This window comes from Thamnophis sirtalis, unplaced genomic scaffold (genome assembly GCF_051295495.1).
Source record: "Thamnophis sirtalis isolate CommonGarterSnake01/CBP01778 unplaced genomic scaffold, rThaSir2_p1.2 scaffold_2, whole genome shotgun sequence".
NCBI lineage: Eukaryota > Metazoa > Chordata > Lepidosauria > Squamata > Natricidae > Thamnophis > Thamnophis sirtalis.
Genome location: NW_028261382.1, coordinates 27,183,360 through 27,195,700, shown reverse-complemented (window position 1 = coordinate 27,195,700; position 12,341 = coordinate 27,183,360). Strand labels below are relative to the sequence as shown.

The window sequence follows — 12,341 nt, the reverse complement described above, 5'->3', positions numbered from 1 at the left end:
TTAAAAAGGATAAATAGTATTTAGTGGAATATAAAAAAAATGCAAATAATTTTTTTCTGCGGACCCCTAAAATTTTCTCACTGACCACCAGTGGTCCATGGGACACCAGTTGTTGACCATTGATTTATCATGTGTATATGTGTACTATGTGTGTGTTTGGGGAGATACACACCTTCTCTGGAGATGAGGCAACAGAATTTCATTTTTAATGTGGGCCAGTGTGCTCGCAATAAAAAGAATGACAATAAAGTTATCTTTTATCATCTGTCACAGCTCCTTCACTTAATAACCAAGAAAGAAACCACTCAACTCCATTTTGCAGAATTAAGTGTACTTTTACTGATTATAAGTAATGAGAAGCTAAGCAAAGCTGGATCTGAGCAAAAGAGCGAGAAAGCAATAGATATCAATACATGATTCATTCCCCTCCCCTTGGAACCCCAGTCCATAGTCCAATCGTATATCACCACAGCTGTCAGGTGGGAGACATCTTCAAAAAGCATCATGGGGGGGGGGAGGGAGGTGGGGTGTTGGGGGGAGGGGAGGATACATAGTATGTGTTAGATTTTAAGGTAACGTGACTGCACTTGTATACTGTTGCTCTTTAATTCCACTGTAAAAATAGGACAAGCTGAATATATTAATAGATTGTAGAAATACACCGAATGGAGGAGTAGAGGGATAGAAGAAAGAGGGGTAGAGAGGGTGGGAGAGAGGACTGGAGGGAGGGGGAGAAGGAAGGGAGGGAGTGTATCGGGAGAGAGGAGTGGTAGAGGGGGAGGGGAAGTAGGGTAGAGGGAATGATGGAGGGAAGATGGAAAGTTGGAGGGGGGTGAAAGAAAGGGTGTATGGAGGGTCGAAGAGGTACATTGGGTTTTTATTTTGGGGGGTACTGCTGATAAGAGGAATGGCTGTGTTTATTGTTTAATGTTATATGGCCCCGGTTATGCACAGTATATATGTGACTGTACGAAAATGAAAATGGAAAATAAAAAGACATTTACTAAAAAAAGCATCATCAGGTTGGTATGCCGGATAGTTCGCCTCCTTCCACATGCGCAAACGAATGGTGAGAACAACTCCCAATTAACAGTCCTCCTGTACAGATTATTTCCCTCACCCAAATACCATGCCCTCCCTCCCCGTTTCAATGGCAGCTGAAAAGCAAGCCGCAAAACAGAGGCTGACATCATCTTTTATCTTTTATCATCAACTTTCATTATCTTTTCTCTTATCTTTCATCTTATCTCGTCTCATCTTATCTTCTTATCTATGGTGTCCGAAGCTTGTATTTAAGCACCCTATCCCCCCCGGGCAACTGACTGCTGCTCCATCATCCCCTGCCCACATGCCAGCATTCAGGATGCCTAGATGACTGAATAGTTGTCCTGCCACACATTTGCAGAAGGAAGATGTGCCTGCAAGATATGGTCAAAAATAAATAAATTAATTAAGACTGGATCCTGAATGGTGAGGTCAAATTGATCCTCCTGTTGTGGGTGCTGACTTGATTTTTTCCCCACCTCACTGTGGTGGAATATGTTGAAATAGGAAGCACCAAAGGGAGGCTGTTCTCTTCCCAATGCAGCTACAAATCTCGAGCAACTGGAGCAGAAATGAGAGTTGGAAGGGACCTCTGGAGGCCTTCTAGTCCAACCCCCTGCTCAAGCAGGAGGCAGCTCAGCCGACAAAGCCGGCTTTAAATATAGGAAATCCAGCAGTTACAACTTCTTTTTCCTTTACAACGTCCAAGAGTAAGTGGACTCTCAAAATCCCTCGGGGGGGGGGAGAGAAACAATGTGTGATTTCAGAGCTGTGAAATATTTCCAGCGTCTGTCTGTGTTTCTTTCAGCTGCTTCTGTTAAACTCCACACTGGAGAGAGTTAAACCATTTCCCTTCAACAGACAGTTTCTCAGCGATGTCACCTGCTGGTTATAAATAATGTTCCTGAGAGTAAACTGTCTCTTTACCCCACTGAAAAAAAAAAAAGCCCCCACAAAATCTTCTTAGCTTGTTGCCTCCACAATAATGGAAAGTTACCTAAGGGGGTTGCTGGAAGAGAAGAAAACAGAAATACCCCAAAGACATGGGAAGGCTGGGCGAAGGGAGGGGAAAAGGTGTCCATCTTCCCAAAAGTCGTATTTAGAAATAAGAGTCTAAAATTATTGGCCGCGATTTTAAAAGCTGCCTGCATTGTAGAGCCAAAAGGAGGATACCAGGTTCTTTGCTCTGCGGGATTATTTCTAAACCGTGTGTCCAAATTAGCAATATTACAAGTCTTTTCTCCGATTCACAACAGTTATTCCGTGCTGTAAACAAGAGATTCTTAAGCCAGAATCGGAATACAGCTGGAAGGGACCTTGGAAGTCTTCTAGTCCAACCCCCTGCTCAAGCAGGAGCATGCCACTCCAGACAAGTGGCTTTTCTCCAGTGATGGAGCACCGACAACTTCTGACAGCAAGCTGTCAAATTGTCAACCAGTGTTGAAGTCCACAATTTTAAGACTTGTGGACTTCAACCCCAGAATTTCCCTGCCAGCAAAACACCTCCAGAAAAACAGCATTTGTTCTCCAGGTGCATCTGACCCATGCCTAGCCTGTAAGCCTACGGCAGTCTGTCTGTACCTGTGATGTGAGAGACCTACTGGGCCCAAAATGCGGTGTGGGTGTGTCATGCGTGTCAACTCCCGGTGTTGACATTCCATGCAGAGTGTCGGCGGAGCCGGAACTCAGATTACAATAACTGGGTTGAGATGGATATAACTATTGGGTAACGTGATTTAAGACACAGACTGAAGGGAGGACAGGGACAGGGTCAAAGTTCAGAAGCAGATGAAGAAAGCAAAGAAATGGCTGCGGATAATATCCAATGAAGCTGTTAATAAATCACTGCTTTTTGTACTACAATATTGAGTCGCTTTCTATGAATCAGGCATTGTTAGGAAACTTTACAATGCGCACATATGCAGGGGGAGCACAGGTGGTCACAAATGCATGCATTGGGGTGGGTGGACCATGGGGTGCCACACGTGCATGCGCAGGGGATGGGGCGTGAGGGGGGGTGTCACACACACATTGCATTAGGGCTTTCAGCATGATGAAAAGGTTAGCCATCCCTGGTCTATAGAGTGGTCCAGCAGGGAAGCTGGGGAGAGCCGGGTTCAAGTCTCCCTCCAACCGCAGAAACGTCCTGGGGAATTTTGGCCCAGTCACTCGTCTCAGCCTAGCCCATCTCACAAGGGTGTCGTCCCTCTAAGACTCTTGTTTCTCAACCTTATTCTCAAAACAAGACGTTGGGAATTGACAAGCATCACAGAATCAAGCAGAACGAGATCCATTGGATGAGGATGTCCAGAATTTCATTCTAGATGGAGCTCCACTTTCATCCAAGGCGCGTTTTGCTGCTTTAAGATGGGGGGGGGGTGGCATTTCGACTCCCACCCAGAATGCAGGCTGGGGAATTCTGGGAGTTGAAGTCCATCCCACCCCTTACAATTGCTGTGGCTTGCAAGATTCAGGTTTATCCCCTCACTTCAGGGTAAACCTGACAAAGGTGCGATCAGTAAAAAGAGTCAGAGGAAAACGGATACATGGGCACGCATGCGCACGCACCCATGTTCCTCAACTCCTGGGGACTTCACGAAGAGCTTTGTGTTTTCTCTTAGCAGCAGTGCAGAATTATTAGTCCTTGGTTTATCTCTGGGGGTTCGTCCAGTCTAGCCCACAACCACTTCGTGCTTCTTGTAGAGGGCAGGAGCTGTGTTAATCTGCCACAGCAAAAACTCAGGTGGTCTCACCTTTTCTGATCAACCCCAACCCACTGGATTCCAAGCTCAAGACAACCGATGTGTTTTCCTCACAGGGGTTATTAGGAGCAGGTGTGTGCCGATGCCAATGGCAGAGCAACTGGTCACGGGACCTCTGCCTCCTGGCAGTCCCTACGTTAACAGAGAGTTCACCCTTTGGCTCAGTGTTGGCATGGCGCCTTGTACAAAGGACAGCCAGGTGAAACTCCCATTCTCCGATGCCAGGGGAAACGGCCACTGCATCTAATCAGCCTCACCCCACTGTTTAAAGAAACCTAGCACAGCACAGAACTGTCAGTCTCTCCACTACTGCAATATTTCTCAATGTTAGATGATTTTAAGGTATGTGGACAATTACCAGAATTTTCTCCAGCCAGTATGTTCCCAGAATACTGTGCGTCCTTTCTCCTTTCCTTTCCCCTTTCCTCCTCTGTTCTTCTTTCTCCTCTCCTTTTCTTTCCTTTCCTCCCCTCCTTTCTTTTCTCATTTCCTCCTTTCCTTCCCCCCTCCTTTCCTTTTCTTTCCTTTCCCCTTTCCTTTCCATTCCCCTTTCCTATCCTCCTTTCCTCCTTTCCTTTCTTTTCCTTTCTTCCCCCCTCCCCACAGTCTCTCTCACACTTAGCTGCCCATCTTTTAACTAATTGTGGCTGGCTCCCAACAACATCTAAAACCAAATTAAAACTACAAAACTAAACACATTAAAACGTCCCAGGTCACAAGAGCCGGGTGACAAGTAAAGCTTCTAATAATGCAGTCATCCTTGGGGGGCGGTGGTGGTGGTGGTGGAGCCAGATTTTCCAAGCTTTATGGGAGAGACCTGCTATCCCCTGAAAAGAGACCCTTCCTATCTTTCATCCGCTGGCCATATTTAGGGGAAGGGGCTAAAGAAGCCCATGTCCACCCTGTTTGACCTGGCAGGGTGGAACCTGGGGAAAGGGGGTTCTGAAGAGAGCCAGGTGGGGCTTTAAAGCCCCCAGAAAGAAACTGGTGGGGAGACAGCTGGCAAATACATTGAATAAATAAACAAAAACAACTGAAGTTGCTAAGATTGAGACGCAGCGCTCTGGTAAGTCGAGCAGATCAAGCACCGGCCCTTCTGGAAAAGGAGCCCCCAGCATCCCAGACTGCGCGGCTGGAAGGGCGGGGGGGGGGGGAGGCAGGCGGATCCCACCGATTTTCTATTTTACCCAAGTGGGCAAATGACCCGGGCTAGTTTACCCGGGCTAGTTTAAGCTGCCTTGGAGGGGAGGGGGGGGGAATCGGCTGGGAAGAAGCAGCCTTGAAGGCACCCGCGGGAAAATTTCCAGGGTGGGTTTTTGAGCTCCAGGTAGGGTGGGGGGAGGCACCCCCCCACCGGACCGCCACCCGGCTTCCACGCTTCGCTTTGAGGGGGGGCTGCTTCCAACGATCGCGGTTGAAGAAAGCAGGGCTAACACAAACACACACACGCACGAATACACATACAAACACACAGACACATGAACACACACACTAACAAATAAACACATGCACACACAAACATAGGAACACACACAAACAAAAAGGCACACACAAACACAGGAACACACATACAAACACACACACACACACAGAGAGATACACACTAACACATAAACACACACACACACAGACATACACAAACAAACACACACAAACAAACACACACACTAATACATAGAGAGAGAGAGAGAGACAGACACACAAAGACATGCACACACAAAGACATACGAACACAGGAACACACAAACAAAAAGACACACACACACACTAATAGACAGAGAGACAGACAGACACACAAACTTTTCTCCAACTTGCCCGTTCAGGCGACCTTCCCCCCGCGGGCGCCCCCTTGCAGAAGCCCGTGCAGGAGCCCCGCTTGCCGGCACCGGCTCCTTCCAGCTGGCGTCTGCCGAAGAAGCCCCGGCGGCTCCCTCCCTCAGCCGGCCCGGCTCATCCTCCTCCTGCGCGCTCTTCCTCCGCTCCCAGCGCCCGGGAGAAGCCGGGGGAGGCGACGCGCCCCGCCCCGCCAAGCCACGAGTCGTCCCAGGCCCGGCGTGAGGCGGAGGGGGGAGAAGGGGCTGCTCCGAGGGGGGAGCCAAGAGCCTCCAAATCCTGCCCCCTTTTTTGGGGTGGGGGGGGGAAGGCTTCCTTAGGAAGATCCCAGGTTGAAGGAGGACGTCTTGATGGTGAGAATAATGAACCAACCGAACGGCTTGCCAGCACAAGTTGTGGCTGCTTCCATCACTGGAGGTTTTCAAGAAGGAACTGGACAGCCATTTGTCTGAAATGGTGCAGGGTTTCCTGCCTGAGCAGGGGGTTGGACTAGAAGACCTCCAAGGTCCCTTCCAACTCTGTTATATTGTATTCTATTCTGGACAAGAAGTAATTGGGGGAAGGGGGGAATCATTCGAGATCCAATCTAGAATTAAAGATAAATTTCCTGACAGTGGTTAATGGACTAGGGGAGGGGTGTCCAAACTTGAGAACTTTAAGACTTGTGGACTTCAACTCCTAGAATTCTCCAGCCAACTATGCTGGCTGAGGAATTCTGGGAGTTGAAGTCCACAAGTCTTAAAATTCCCAAGTTTGGACACCCCTGCACTAGGGAGTTGAAAGGTTTCTGGTGAAGGAAGTAAAGAATGACCGAAGAAGAGAGTTGGAAGGGACCCTGGAGATCTTCTAGTCCAACCCGCTGTCCAAGCAGGAGATTCTACTCCAGGCAAGTGGATGCAGGACTCTAGGTGTGATCTTAGTAAAGGTAAAGGTTCCTCTCGCACATAGGTGCTAGTTGTTCCTGACTCTAGGGGGCGGTGCTCCTCTCCGTTTCAAAGCCAAAGAGCCAGCCCTGTCTGAAGACGTTTCCATGGTCATGTGGCCAGCATGACTCAACGCCAAAGGTGCACGGAACGCTGTTCCCTTCCCACCAAAAGTGGCCCCTATTTTTCTACTTGCATTTTTGATGTGCTTTTGAACTGCTAGGTTGGCAGAAGCTGGGACAAGTCACGGGAGCTCCCTCCGTTACGCGGCACTAGGGATTTGAATTGCCAAACTGCCAGCTTTTCTGATCAACAAGCTAAGCATCTCAGCCCCTGAGCCCCCGCGTCCCGGTGTGGTCTTATGAAGGCATTATAGAGTGGAATTATGACCCTGACTCAATCCCTCTGGTAATGCAACAGAGGATGCGCCTGTGGCTTTGTTATTTTATATGTATTTATGAATCGATTTCATACAGCTGCCCATCCCAAGATGGCACACTTAGGGTTTGCTCCTCCTTGCTCCACACTTGCTCCTTCCCTGGAGCAAGGAGGTGACTGCTTTCAATTTGGACAGAACTCCATTCCAAGATTTGGCCCAGCTGGCAGAGGAGTCGAGCTGCAGAGGCGCCTTTAAGCCAAGGAAAACGGGGACCGATGCGTGGCAAGGTAGCCACGTTCTCCTTCAACCAGCCAGACGCCCAACCCCCCTGCAAGATCAGGTGGGAGGTTAAAGAGGGCCCTGCCAGCTACGCTCGTAGTGCTAGGCTTAGCAGGTGGAACCGCATCAATGAAGAAGGGAAGAAAAGAAATAAACTACGAGAAGGGTGGAGTCTTCCGTCCCCGGCTGAGCTATTTTACTGGAATGTGAAGAACTACCATTCCTTCAATTAGTCCAAGGGAGGCCTTCAATTGCACACCCACTGCTGAGAGATGCCTGGTTTCCTTCCAGGAGGCCGAAAGAGAAGAACACTGCCCGTCAAAAAGAGGTTTCCTCGGGGGCATCGTCTTGCCGATTCAGCCCCAACATTGAGCAGTCCCAGATTACAGGCACACACAGATTGACAGAGTTGAAAGGGACCTTGTAGGTCGTCTAGTCCAAGCCCCCGCCCAAGCAGGAGACCCCACACCATTTCTGACAGATGGCAGTCCTGGCTCTTCTTGAAAGCCTCCAGGGATGAAGCTCTCACAACTTCCAAAGGCAACTTCTGTTCCATTGGTTGAATGTTCTCCCTGTCAAAAATTTTATCCTTATTTCTAGGTGTGAATCAATCAATTAATCAGAATAGAGTTGGAAGGGACCCCGTAGGTCATCTAGCCTAACCCCCTACCCAAGCAGGGGACCTTACTCCTTTTCTGACCGATGGCAGTCCAATCTCTTCTTGGAAGCCTCCAGTGATGAAGCTCTCACAACATCTGTTTCATGGGTTGATTGTTCTCACTGTCAGAAAATTCCGCCTTATTTCCAGGTTGAATCTCTAGACTAGCCATGCCCAGTTCCTGCAACCGTTCATCGTATGTTTGAGCTTCCAGTGCCCTCATCATCCTGGTTGATCTTCTCTGCGCTCTTTCCAGAGTCTCCACGTTTTTTTTAATAGTGTGGTGACTGAAACTGGGTTTTTTATCTACCCTGAGAGCTTCTGCACCAAAGACAAATTCCTTGTGTGTCCAATCACACTTGGCCAATAAAGAATGCTATTCTACTCTATTCTATTCTATTCATTCCATTCCATATTTTATTTTATTTTCTATTCTATTCTTCATTCCATTCCATATTTTCTTTTATTCTATTCTTCATTCCATTCCATATTTTCTATTCTATTCTGTTCTATTTTATTTTATTCAGTACTCTAGGTGTGGTCTTACCAAGGCTTTATAGAGTGGTATTAGTACCTCCGTTGATTCTCATTGGGTAGAGAAGAGCTAAGCTGGAGCCCGGGGTCACTTACTGTAGGAAGCCAGGGTTTGTTTGAATGACGGTTTGCTGAATAACTACCAGCATCTTGTCACAAACCATATATTGACAAAGCACATTTGGCTGGATACACCCGCCACACACCATCCTCAATTTGTGTGAGGCATAATAACAAGAGAGGCTCCAAGAAATACAGTGAGTCCTTGACTTACGACCACAAATGAGTCCCAAATTTCTGTCGCTAAGTGAGAAATTTGTTAAATGGGGTTTGCCCCATTTTACGACTTCTCTTGCCAAAGCTGTTAAGGGAATCATTGCGGTTAGTAACCCATTTGTTAAGGGAATCTGACTTCCCCGTCAACATTGTTTGACAGAAGTTGGCAAAAGGGGATCGCGTGACTCCTGGACATTGCAACCGTCATAAGTGTGAGTCAATTGCCAAGTGTCTGAATTTTGATCATGTGACCATGGTAAGGCGGCAACGGTTATAAGTGTGAAAAATGGCCATAAGTCATTTTCATTTAATCGTCATTAAATAAATGTTGTAAGTTGAGAACTACCTGTAACCCTGATTCTGGCAAATTTGAGGGGCTGCCACAAAGAGGAGGGGGGTCAAATTATTCTCCAAAACCCCAAAGGGCAGGACAAGAAACAATGGGTGGAAACTAATCAAGAAGAGAAGCAATTTGGGATTAAGGAGAAATTGCCTGACCTTGAGAACAATTACCCAGTGGAACAGCTTGCCACCAGAAATTGTGGGTGCTCCATCACTGGAGGTTTTCAAGAAGAGACTAGGCAATCACTTATCTAATGATAAATACTGTAGGTTCTCCTGCTTGAGCAGAGGGCTGGACTAGAAGACCTCTAAATTCTATTGTGTCTGATTCTGATTCTATTTAATTTTTTTTCTATTCTTTTGTTCTGTTCTCATTCTCTATTCTATTCTCTACTCTCTACTCTACTCTCTATTGTCTTTTTTCTTCTCTACTCTCTTCTCTACTCTATTTTCTTCTCTACTCCTCTCCTCTATTCTTTTCTCTCCTCTTTTCTTTATTCTATTCTCTATATTCAATTCTCTACTCTCTACTCTCTATTATCTCTTCTCTTCTCTATTCTCTACTCTCTATTTTCTTCTCTACTCCTCTCTTCTCTTCTCTATTCTTTTCTCCCCTCTCCTCTATTCTATTCTCTATATTCGATTCTCTACTCTCTACTCTATTATCTCTACCCTAATCTCTTCTCTACTCTCTATTCTCTCTTCTCTTCTCTATTCTCTACTCTCCACTCTATTTTCTTCTCTACTCTCTTCTCTATTCTCTCCTCTCCCCTTTTCTCTCTCCTCTCCTGTATTCTATTCTCTTCTCTCTTCTCCTCGCCATTATTCTCTTCGCTCTACTCTCTACTCTCTTCTCTACTCTTTACTCTACTCTTTTCTCTACTCTTCTCTTTTCTCTTCTCTCTCTTCTCCTTTGTTCTCTTCTTTACTCTCTCCTCTCCTCTCCTCTCTATTCTACTCTATTCTCTCTTCTACTCTCTTTCATGTGTCATTAAGCCCAGTGGTTCCAGCTTAAGGCGATGGATGAATTCACTTGGCATAAACAGACCAAATTCAAAATTTCTATGAAAATCTCAATGGATCATCCTAGAAACTCTGGGCTTGCTACGGTATTTTATTTGCACATAACTGCAAACAAGTTGTCCAGTTATGTGCAGTTAGGTACCCAGGGTCATCTTGGGTAGATGTTCTCGAATCACTTTCCTAATGAAACAAGGTAAAGCTAAATCACTCAGAAACATCGTCAAATCCTTCTGTGGAGGGAGACGGAGGTTTGGGTGCTTAAGAGGCCGAGGCAGAGAGGTAATTTTTAAAATTAGACCTGATTACCTGGGGAAGAATAATTAAAAATAGTGACAAATTGAGAGGAGCCGGGAGGGAAGAGGGAGTAGACATGCTCCTTGGCAAGACAGGATCCAAAGGACATTTGCTCCTGGGGAGGAAAGCTATGGTCAATCTAGACAGCATCCTAAAAAGCAGAGACATCGCCCTGCTAACACAAGTGCGTCTAGTCAAGGCGATGATTTTCCCAGTCGCAATGGATGGCTGTGAAAGTTGGACCATAAGGAAGGCTGAGCGCCAAAGAATGGAGGCCTTTGAACTCTGGTGCTGGAGAAGACTCCTGCGAGCCCCTTGGACTGCAAGGCCATCCAACCGGTCAGTCCTAGAGGAGATCAACCCTGACTGCTCTTTAGAAGGCCAGATCCTGAAGAGGAAACTCAAAGACTTTGGCCACCTAAGGAGATGGAAGGACTCACTGGAGAAGAACCTCATGCTGGGAAGGGTGGAGGGCAAAAGAAGAAGAAGGGGACAGCAGAGAAGGAGGTGGCTGGATGGAGTCACTGAAGCAGTCAGTGTGAGCTTAAATAGACTCCGGAGGATGGTAGAGGATAGGAAGGCCTGGAGGAATGTTGTCCATGGGGTCATGATGGGTCGGACACAACTTTGCAACCACCAACAACAAAATCCTTTCTTTTCTTCTTGGCTGAGTTTCAAGAGATTCCAAACCAGATTATACTTTTATAATAATAACATGATTATTATTAAAATAATTATTTTAGAATTTTATTAGCCGATTTCTTTCCCCTCCAGTGTTGCCACTGAGGATATAGCAAAACAGAAATACACTGGGCAGCCAAACAGAGCACCTGGTTGCTTTGATAGCCGGTCTCACAGGTGCAAATGAAGAAGATTTAATAGCAGTGACTGTAAGAGGGATCTTGGAGTCTTAGTGCACAACCAGTTAAATATGAGCTAGCTTTGTGCGGCGGCAACCAAAAAACCAATGCAATCCTAAATTGCATGAACAGAGGGATACAATCAAGATCAAGTGAGGTATTAATACCACTCTATAAAGCCTTAGTAAGGCCACACCTAGAGTACTGCATCCAGTTTTGGTCACATGCTATAAAAAAGAGGTTGAGACTCTAGAAAGAGCGCAGAGAAGAGCAACCAGGATGATAAGAGGACTGGAGGCTAAAACACACAATGAATGGTTGTAGGAACTGGGCATGGCTACTCTAGTGAAGAGAAGGACCAGGGGAGACAGAATAGCAGTTTTCCAATACTTGAGGAGCTGGGGTTGGGGGTTGGACTAGATGACCTAGAAGGTCCCTTCCATCTCTGTTATACTGAATCTATCTAAGATGATCAAAGATCTGAAGACTAAAACATGAAGAACGGTTATGGGAACTGGGCATGGCTACTCTAGTGAAGAGAAGGACCAGGGGAGACAGGATAGCAGTCTTCCAATATTAGAAGGGCTGCCACAGAGAGGAGGGGGGGGGGTCAAGCTATTCTCCAAAACACTCGAAGGCCAGAGAAGGAATAATGGATGGAAAGTGATCAAGGAGAGAAATTCAACCTGGAAATAAGGAGACATTTTCTGACAGTGGGAACAATCAACCCATGGAACAGAAGTTGCCTTCATCCCTGGAGGCTTTCAAGAAGGACTGCCATCTGTCAGAAATGGGGAAAGATCACCTGCTTGGGCAGGGGGTTGGACTAGATGACCTACAAGGTCCCTTCTAATTCTGTTAATCTGTTTTTAAAAAGCCTGCATTTCGCTCCCCCCAGGGAGGAGAGATTGTCAAATCCATTTTTTCTTTAACAAAGAATCACCTTGTCAAGTAAGTCCGGCGACTTTAAGGGGCAGGAATTAAATGTTTTTTAAATGACCCGAGAGACTATTATATCAGCAGGAAGACTCAAGTGGAACGAGACCAAGTCTCTAAATTTAGTCCTCCCACGCTTATAATCCTACCCAAGCCCATTGGATCGAGAAGAGGAAAGAAGAAATCTAAATTTAAAAG

The 12,341-nt window shown here is 46.5% G+C and overlaps 1 protein-coding gene across 1 annotated transcript in view; it reads right to left on the bottom strand.

The window, feature by feature from the left end:
- GPSM1 (G protein signaling modulator 1) overlaps positions 1-12,341 on the bottom strand; it is a 112,998-nt gene that overhangs the window by 5,591 nt on the left and 95,066 nt on the right. The window lies entirely within an intron of this gene.